Raw genomic sequence first — 9544 nt, 5'->3', positions numbered from 1 at the left:
TGGCTCCGTTTCTCCAACAGCGCACTCTTACGGTGTGTTCACACCGAACGCGATGGACGCGAATAGAGCGTCAGGTTTACATGTAAAGTCAATGGAAAAGCGCGATGACGTGCGATTGCGGGTCCCGCGAAAATTCGGAAGCAGATTTGCGTCGCGAAAACGCCAAAACGCGTGAAACGCGCGTCAGTGTAGCGCGTCTGGCGCGTTTGACGCGCGAATAAAACCACGCGCGTCAGTTTATGTGTTGCATTTTGTGCATACGCGCGTTTTGCGTCTACCGCTCGAGTTGGAAAAAGCTGAACTCCAGCGTCAAATCGCGCCGCGACAACCAATCAGGAGCCTGGTGACGTGGCTGTGACCTAGGTCAAAGGGGCAGATCCAGCCAAATCCCTTCATACTTCAATGGAGGGAAGGCTAATCAATGCGGTAGCAAACAACTCGGAGCTGTACGACACCAGCTGCTTTCTGTACCGAGACAGGAATAAAAAGGACCGAGCTTGGAGGAAGAAATGTGAAGAGATCGGGCAACCTGGTAAGTTCATTCATTTCTCTTTTGAAAGTTTTCACTGACCCGGGGAAGCCGCACAAAAGCTAGCAAGCCACCGCTATTTTCCCACTGACGTACAAATACCGTTCTGCTTTTATGCATGTTGTCATATAGGAATATATATTTTTTTATTAATAAACAGCTCACAGTGGTCCCGCTCATCCGTCACTGCTTCGCTTTTTCGCTGATTTTTTTTATTGCACCGTACAGCATTGCATTCTGCAGCCTGATTGACAAATCTGCTCTGTGCCGTGTCTCCTGCGCTTGCCAAATTTATCATGTTTGGTTTTGATAACCATCACGTTCAATAGAAAAAAACAGCACAAAAACACCCATAACTGTGACCCTCATTCGGAAATAAACACCTGCACCGCGAGGGAAAAAGGTGCACGAAAGTGGTGGGCAGATGAAGACAAACCGCGGCATATTAATACTTTTACGTTTTGCAATCTACAAAGGTTTGCACTTTGAGAATCAATTGTGAGAACTGTGACCAATGTGTGGGGAAAACGGTGTATAAAGTGCGTGGCCAGGGGCTAGTTATTCTGAGAACCCCTGCTGCAATAAATGAGGGACCACTGTCTACTCTACGATTATTATATCCAACCTGTTAACATTTAATACTGTATTGATAGAACCAACTGATTCTGAAGCAGAGCATCCCCTGTTGCTTCTCCTGGCTCCCCAGTCCCTGAGCTCCTGCTGCTGCACCCACAGATATGTACAGCAAGCACTGATACCTTTTTAGTCGGTGGGATTGCCTTGTGATCACGTTTACTAAATATCTAAAACCAATCTGATTATATCCTGTTTTTGTTTTTTTCAATGTTGAAATTAAAATCTAGTAGCAGCCTTCTCATTTCTTTGTGTTTTGTGCTGTTTTACAGGCCCACAGGGGAGGACGGCTCCGAGGCAGATGAGGGACGGGTCCCAGGCCGGTCCATCGGCGGTGGAGCTGGCCATCCTGGTATCCCTGAAGAGTTCACACCAGTCTCCAATGGAGCATTTCCTCCTCAGCCTTGTTCCTGCTCTGGAGAGCAGCTGGTCCTTTTTATTCCTGTCTCTCTGTAAATTCTTATATTTTATATATTTATGTTTAATGTTTTTCTGTTTGAGAATTTTAATATTATTTCAAATAAATGTTTATAATGACTAATGTCTCAGTTCTACTACACAGCAAATGTTGGCACACGACTTGACACATGTAGAATTTATTTCATATTATACTAATGACAAAATATACTAATACAGTGGGATGCAGAAGTTTGGGCAACCTTGTTAATAGACATCATTTTCCTGTATAAATCGTTGGTTGTTACAATAAAAAATGTCAGTTAAATATCATACAGGAGACACACACAGTGATATTTGAGAAGTGAAAAGAAGTTTACTGGATTTACAGAAAGTGTGCAATAATTGTTTAAACAAAATCAAGCAGGTGCATCAATTTGGGCACCACAAAAAAGAAATGAAATAAATATTTAGTGTATATCAATGTGTGTGTCTCCTATATGATATATGGGGTGCCTTTGTCTGGACGTGCTTCCCATCCAGAGCTCCACAGCACAGAGGAAAGTTCCAGCGCTCCTGGAGTCCCTCTGTGATGGACCGCCAGTCTCCAGGTGAAGGCACAGCCATGAAATCGTCCACTAGACAGTCCCAGTTGGCCGTCGCTACCTGGGGGATGATCTGGCTCACCGTGGACACACCGACTCTGTAACTGAACGCTTGGTCGTGAAGGAGTCCCCAGTGACAAGGAACCTGGACAAAATTGTTCAAAATCAGTATTATGTGTACTGCAGTTACAAAATACATTATTCAAATTCCAAAATACTTTGGTGATGTCAGATTTAAATCACAAAACTTAAATCTTACATAAAACATTTTGTAATTATAAGGATAATTACAAAATGTATATTAGATAATATCTAAAACAGTTGTATTTTGTTTTAACTTTAACATATCATAATTTGATTGGTAGCAACTTTTGCCACTACAGTGAGCCAATCACTCATAATTCCTAAACATGTCAATCAGGTAGGAATGAAGTAAGACATTAATAGAAATAAAGAGTTGTATGTTGACATGTAGCCCTTTCCTTGCTTAAATCATTAATATTTTTGAAAAATTAATCTGTGATAAGACAGCTTATCAAGATAGAACCATGTAACTAAAGATGAACCAAACTGTTCAGTTTTATCTAACTCTGTTTTAATAAAGGCTGTGACCCCTGCTATAGAGTCTGACAGCTGCAGGGATTATATACAAACATTCAACTATCCCAGAATTAAACCAGGTCTAAATAAAAAGGAGTGAGTATCACTACAAAGGTTAACTCAGTGGTCCTAATGTTACAGTTTGATATCAGCAAACACCGAGCGCATACATTGATGTGACACCACAGCCATGCTATCATCGCAAACACTGATAACAGCATAAATCGAATTAAATCGGGACTTGATGAGAGCTTCTGAGTATCACTAGAAATATTATAAACAGTCGTCTCTGTACCACAGTTTTCTTTCAGTAAACACCGACAGCATTCACTGTTAGCATAGCACATCCATGTTAGCAGTGTATAACTGGATGGTTTAGCATATTAGCACAGGTATCAATAAAGGACTACCGATTTAAACACTTTTACTAACCTCAGGCAGACGGACAGGCGCTCTGCAGGTGGGATTGAGCGTCTGTAGTTGGTGTCTAGGCGGGCGATGCTGGGACCGACGAGGGAAAGCAGGTCCTCAAACTGGCCGACGGTGATAGCGCTGGAATCGGCCGTCATCCAGGCGCAGCTCCTGGAGCAAATGGTGAAACTCACCAAACTGCTCACGCCTCTGGAGGACCTGATGGACCCAGGTACGGCGAGGACGTCTTTTACGCTGCTGCTCTGCTCTCCACAGTACATAGAGAAGGGAGACTCTCTCTTCAAGCGCTAGCTCGACAGCTGCCATCTTGCAAAGATGTCTGGCACAACTTCCTCCCACATTCCTCCCACATTTCCGGTTGACGCGCCTTGGACACGCGTTGAGACGCGAATGTGCACGCGTCAAATTAGGGGCGTTTGGGGCGTTTTATTCGCGTCCATCGCGTTCGGTGTGAACACACCGTTAGACAGCAGCTGCCCCGCCCTGCTTAGTGCCTGAGCTCAGATCATACCAATTAGGGGGGATTTACGCACAGTTGTAAATTCCCACAGTGTGCACTATGTGCTTCGAATATTGTGTGTAATTTTTGTTTTATACAGTTGTCAGCCAGGCATCTAACTATGAAAAAATTACACTCCAAAAGACCCCGGGCTTCTGAAAAAACAACCCGGGCTTAAGCCCCGTAAGCCACCCCCCCCCCCCCCCCCCGCTCCGCCACTGCTTAAACTGCTAAAATTTTGTGGCAAATCGTCCTACTTTTGTTAATCTCAGCTCCAAAGTTGATGCTTTCTGTCTTGCAACCATAACCATTACAAATTCCTCAGTTTTATGTAAGTATGGATATCTACCATCATTTATCTTCCCTGCATATCTACTGTTTATGTTGGAGGGAAACAATGATGGAGTTTCTAGGTGCTCAAACACAGAGTGCTGTTAGTGTTGGTGTATAATGTGAAATTGGTCCACTTACATTTAATGAGCAAATGCTTAGAGCAGGGGTGTCAAACTCAAATACACAGTGGGCCAAAATTCAAAACTGGAACAAAGTCGCGGGCCAACGTTAATATTTATTGAAATATATTTATTCCTCCAGATATAAGAATGAATCTTTTCTTATGGACTCAAACACGTTTTGCTGAAAAACTGAATATGGAACAAGCAAAGCTTAATACTAAACAATATATATATTAGCTGTATAATACCAGTAGGCCAGCTCTGATAGTAATTTGGTATGGCTTCGCGGGCCAAATGTAATTAGGCTGCGGTCCAAATTTGGCCCGCGGGCCAGAGTTTGACACCTATGGCTTAGATCATCCGTGTCCAGCGATGTGCAGTTGGCCTTTTGAAGGACTGCACTGGAGCACGTCTGTGGTGGGAGAAAAACACCCCTCTGCAGGAGCTCCCACATTTATGGGACTACTTTATGCTGCCTGATTTATGCTTAGCAATCATGCTTTTTTTTCTCCTTCAGGAACCACAGGGACAGATTGTGTAATGGAAACAAACTGTGTTAAGCTCTAAGTTGGTCCATAAAAGATGTCAGTTAAACAGAATTCTCATAAAAATATTTAACAAAATGTCATAACTCAACAAACTGATGTCCCCAAATGAGAAACAGCTCAACTTATATTGTAACTAAATAAAGTATTTTAAACATCACAGCTGAAAACCACAGAGACAATAACCGACCATGACACAAGAAGAAACCCCATTCCTCCCTGTGTGTTCACAACAGAAGGTTAAGCCCATTGTTTTGGCCTCTCCACTTAAACCAGCTCCAGCCTCACTCCAAACCACGAAGGACTGCAGCAGCAGCCAGGTAGCTCAAAGGGAACCAAAGGTAATTATTACATCATATACCTGTAGTGACAAACAATACAAACTAAATCCTGTACCATCATTTGTTATGTATGGGAAAGAACTAACCAAATTAAACCTTTGTGCTCTATATTTTTCTTCCTGTACACTTGTAAAACAATAACTGTATACAGACTGATAATACACCCGGCCTATCTATGTTATGATGCCATTATGCCGTTATGGGTGAACTGTGTCTAAAGGAATGTAAATTATTGAAGCAGGGAAGATAAACATCAGTGCTGCACTTATGGCGCCACTCACATGGTTCATTTGTGCAGCATGACAGATTAAAAGGCACAATCAGCATGTACTGCTCCTGGTGTTGACTTCTAAAAATTACAAGCAGCAGAAAGGTATCGCAGGAGAGGCGACAAACTGCCTGTGTGCCTGACATAAACTACATGGATGGGAAAATTCACTGCTTTCCAAATGATTTCGCTGATTGCTGGGATGTGCACTGTCTTGCCAATCTTTTAAACAATGTCCTGGGAGGAGGTGTGGCCTTCCTTGAAAACCTGTACACGAGCAGTATTTCCCTCACTTATTGTTTGGCTCTGTCTCAAATAGAGCGTGACTCATCGTAGGACATTTTAGGATTTAGTGACGCCAACAGACACATCTATGTGTACATGAACTGGCTTTCAGTACAAGGTGACACATGAAAGTTTGACTAACAAGTTTAAGTCACGGTTGTTTGTTGTGAAACTCTAACAAGTCTAACTTTATTTAAGCTGAGCTAAAATTCATTATTGATATGAAGCTATTCATTCAATCATTCACAGCATTGCTTAAAGTAAAAACCATTCATGGGAGGTTTTGATGGCAGAGGGGCATGCTGGGAAATATTTTTCTTCTTTCTGACCTTTCACCCTTTGATTTGTCGAAGTCATAGCCATCAACCTGTTGTCTGGCTTTGTCTCCTTCTCCTGTTTGTTTCTTAAATCAGTTTTTCCAAATTTCCATTTGGCTATTTCTTTTGTTTTGTTTTTGCAGGCTACTTTATTTATTTGTTTGTTTCATTTGTTATTTAAAAATAATATTGCCAGATTTCTGGAGAAGGGGCAAAGGGACACTCAGGAAGACATGAAAACATGACACAAACATTCAAATCTCAGATGTTTCTTAGCAGAAAAGCTGAGATTTATGTCCTATAAAACTCACAGCATCACAGCAGAGGTCGCATTGGTGTAGAAACCGCACGCACGCACGCACGCATACACACACACACACACACTTCAGTTATCCGATGAACGTCCCTCTGTCAGGGCTCCTCTCAGTGAAAGGTGTCGTCTCCAGGTCACTGGCAGGTCCTCCATCAGCGCCTCCAGGTGTGGATCCTGATCTGCAGGACTTCCTCCTCCAAACCAACCACACAGCAGCAGCAGCAGCAGAGAGCAGCAGGGTTATGAAGGCTGTGTTGACGATGGGAGTTTTCGTGTGTGTCTCTGCTTCACGTGGGGGCTGCAGAGAGACAAACATGAAATAATGTGAGACCCACTGCGCTGACTCAGCAGCTGTGATGTGCTTCAGTGTTTAGCAGAGGTGATGCTGGTGTTGGTGCTCCTCTCACTGACCGTCACTCTCACAGCTTCAGCGTGTGGTGTGAGCTCTCTCTTGTCTTAGGAGAGGCGTGTCCCTCTGGTCTCATGTTACAGTCTGTGAGGCTTAACATGAGTTTGAAACTTGGGTTATTTGGTTGTGTGTGGGTAATAAAGGAACTGTTTCAACCACTTCCAGAGGCCTGTGGTAAAAATTAGGACTACACTTGATATCATTTCAGGTCCTTTCTGCTTTGTTTTTTTATTGTTTGCTCTTTTTGGGTGCTCTCATTTCCACACCGCTGATTTTACAGAGACCATAATCAAGTGTTATTATGTCAGCGGGCTTTGAGGAAATAATTGTTGGCAATGCAAAGCTGGAGCATTTCTTGTCTCATAAAGCTCGTAAACTATGGTAACAGGGATTGTAACTAAAGGATTTATAAATAAAAAATGAAATAAAACATGACAAAAAAAGCGTATCACAGCAGAGGTCATGTTTGTAAAAAAAAAAAAAAAAAAAAAATCAGCTCTGACTGATTTTGATAAGATCAGGGACGGGCAGAGTGTAACAGTTGGTGAAATGTTAGTATTTGACCACTAGGCTTAGCTCTTGTAATGATAATGTAATTAACGCATTTTATTTTGTATGTTTTATTTTTATGTTGAGCAGAAACATTTTCCTTTTTTTGCATACCGGATTGGTGTAAAGTCAATTTGATACAAGGAAAATAACCGGTTAATTTTTTGAGTATAAGGTAAGGGCAGAGGTCACTTCCTGTTTTGGGAAGTAAGGTCAGAGAAGCTGCTCATAGTGAATGTCAAAGAAGAAATAAATCCTAAGTTCCACTTACACCGGTTTGTCTACTTGCAGGCCAAAGTGTTATGTTTGTTTATATTTTGTGAATTTTATATTGTATGTTTCAATGCTGAAATATAATTTTCTTGTACATTTGTATTTGTACCTGTGTACGTTAAGAGAAGCACAGTAAACATCAGTAAAGAAGAACTCTCGTGTCTCTCGTGTATGTGTACAAGCCGGCATACAGAGAGACTTTCCAACACACTATTACTGAACAAGACTCACAGCTAAGTAATGAATGGCAAATGTTCACAGGACACTCACTGTTCACTTGACTGTGAGTCAAGTGCTTGACTCATAAGTAAAGATATCAAAGTTTCTTCATTTAATTTTTAAAACAAATATATATATATATATATATATATTTATTAATCATCATCATCACCAAATAATAATAATAATAATAATAATAATTATTATTATTATTAGTAGTAGTAGTATTATTAATATTATTATTATTGTTAGTAGTAGTAGTATTAGACAGTGGGGTCATTTTAATTCATTTTTAATTTAACCTTTATTTAACCAGAAAGATCCCGCTGAGATTAAAAACCTATTTTCACAGGAGACCTGGCCAAGAAAGGCAGCAGTAAGTGTCTCACACTTGATTAAACACAGGCAGCAACAACACACATGCAAAAATAAAATGAAAAAAACAAAACATAAAATAAAATAAAATTCAATAATTCTCTCTTTGCATGGTGGTATGGCACCAGTTTGACTGAACAGTTTTATTGCTCCAGTCTCTTCATCTTCTGGTTCTCTCCTCAGTTTTCAGTCGCAAAGGAAAACAATCCCAGGTGTTAAAGCTGCTATTTTAAGGACTGTGATCCATGTCCAGTGAGAGGACTGTGATGGCTGCAGAGGGCAAGAAAATGGAAATCAGACATGTTAGTAAGTGGAAGTTTCAGTTTCAGTCCTGAATTCATTTGAACAGAAAACCAAAAATGGCACAGTTCAAAGCTCAAGGTATGATGAGATGTATCTACGTGACCTGACTATTGCATTTCCAGAACATGTTTTAACTGTAGATCTGCCTGTGTTAGAGAGCCTAAAAGGCTGCTAATAAGAGGAGACGCTAATAATATAGTTATTTCATTTTTCACTTCCTGTGGTTGTCTTTATGTGCCCTGGTTTACATATGAGTGGGGAGATTCATGGTCATGTGTGTCATATTATTGTCAACACACACAGTGAGCACAGTGACACATTTCAAATCCAGTGCATTTGTTACAATAAGGGATTATTACCTGTTATAACATTCTGTATCATTGTTTGGTATGGTAATATGTCTTTGAACAATAAGACCAGACTTAGTAATCTGGTTAAAGGGGCTGTTTCGATTTCAGGGAGGTCTCGGGTCCAGCATGTGGACTTACAGGCAGGTGCTGAGGAAGACGACCTGTGTCATGTTATGTTCAGACCATCCTCTCTAATGATTTTCAGCTGCTTCCCTCATGTCGTCAGTATAAAGTGCCTGCAGTGAAGACAAAGAGACATAGAGTGTCTTTTGTATTTGCTGCTATAATCATGGTTAATAACACTAAACCATAAGGGTTGTTGCCATTGCACTTTTTTTGATGATAAAATTTGGTCTGTTCTCTCTGGGCTTTGTGTGTGTGTGTTGTGTTTGTTTATTTTTGTCTCTCTGTATGGATAGAGATCAAATCAATTTCCCACTGGTGACAATAAAGTCACCATTGACCGTTGATTTTTTCTCTCCCCACATGTTCACAGCTATAGACTAAAGCGCTTATGTTCTTAAAAATATATGAACAGCTCCCCCGTGTGGTTTGAAAAAGCACCTTGTCTGCTTCTAGTGGTCGGCAACACCCAAACTGCCCAGAAAACACTGGGAGCCGCCAATTTTTGAGATCTAAAATGAAGATAACGCTGCATATATTGTTTGATTGTTTTATGTTTAAGCTTTGTATAAACAACTATAATGTCCTGCTTATGAAATCCATGGAGTACTACAGAGAAAATTGCATTTAAATTATGTAATGAATGCATTTTGAACATTATGAACTTTTAAAAAATAATAACAACGAAGAAACACAATGAGTTAAGGCTAGCGCCAATCTCTCTC

Source organism: Astatotilapia calliptera, chromosome 3 (genome assembly GCF_900246225.1).
Source record: "Astatotilapia calliptera chromosome 3, fAstCal1.2, whole genome shotgun sequence".
NCBI classification, from domain to species: Eukaryota; Metazoa; Chordata; class Actinopteri; order Cichliformes; family Cichlidae; genus Astatotilapia; species Astatotilapia calliptera.
Note: the sequence above shows the minus strand (reverse complement) of the source record.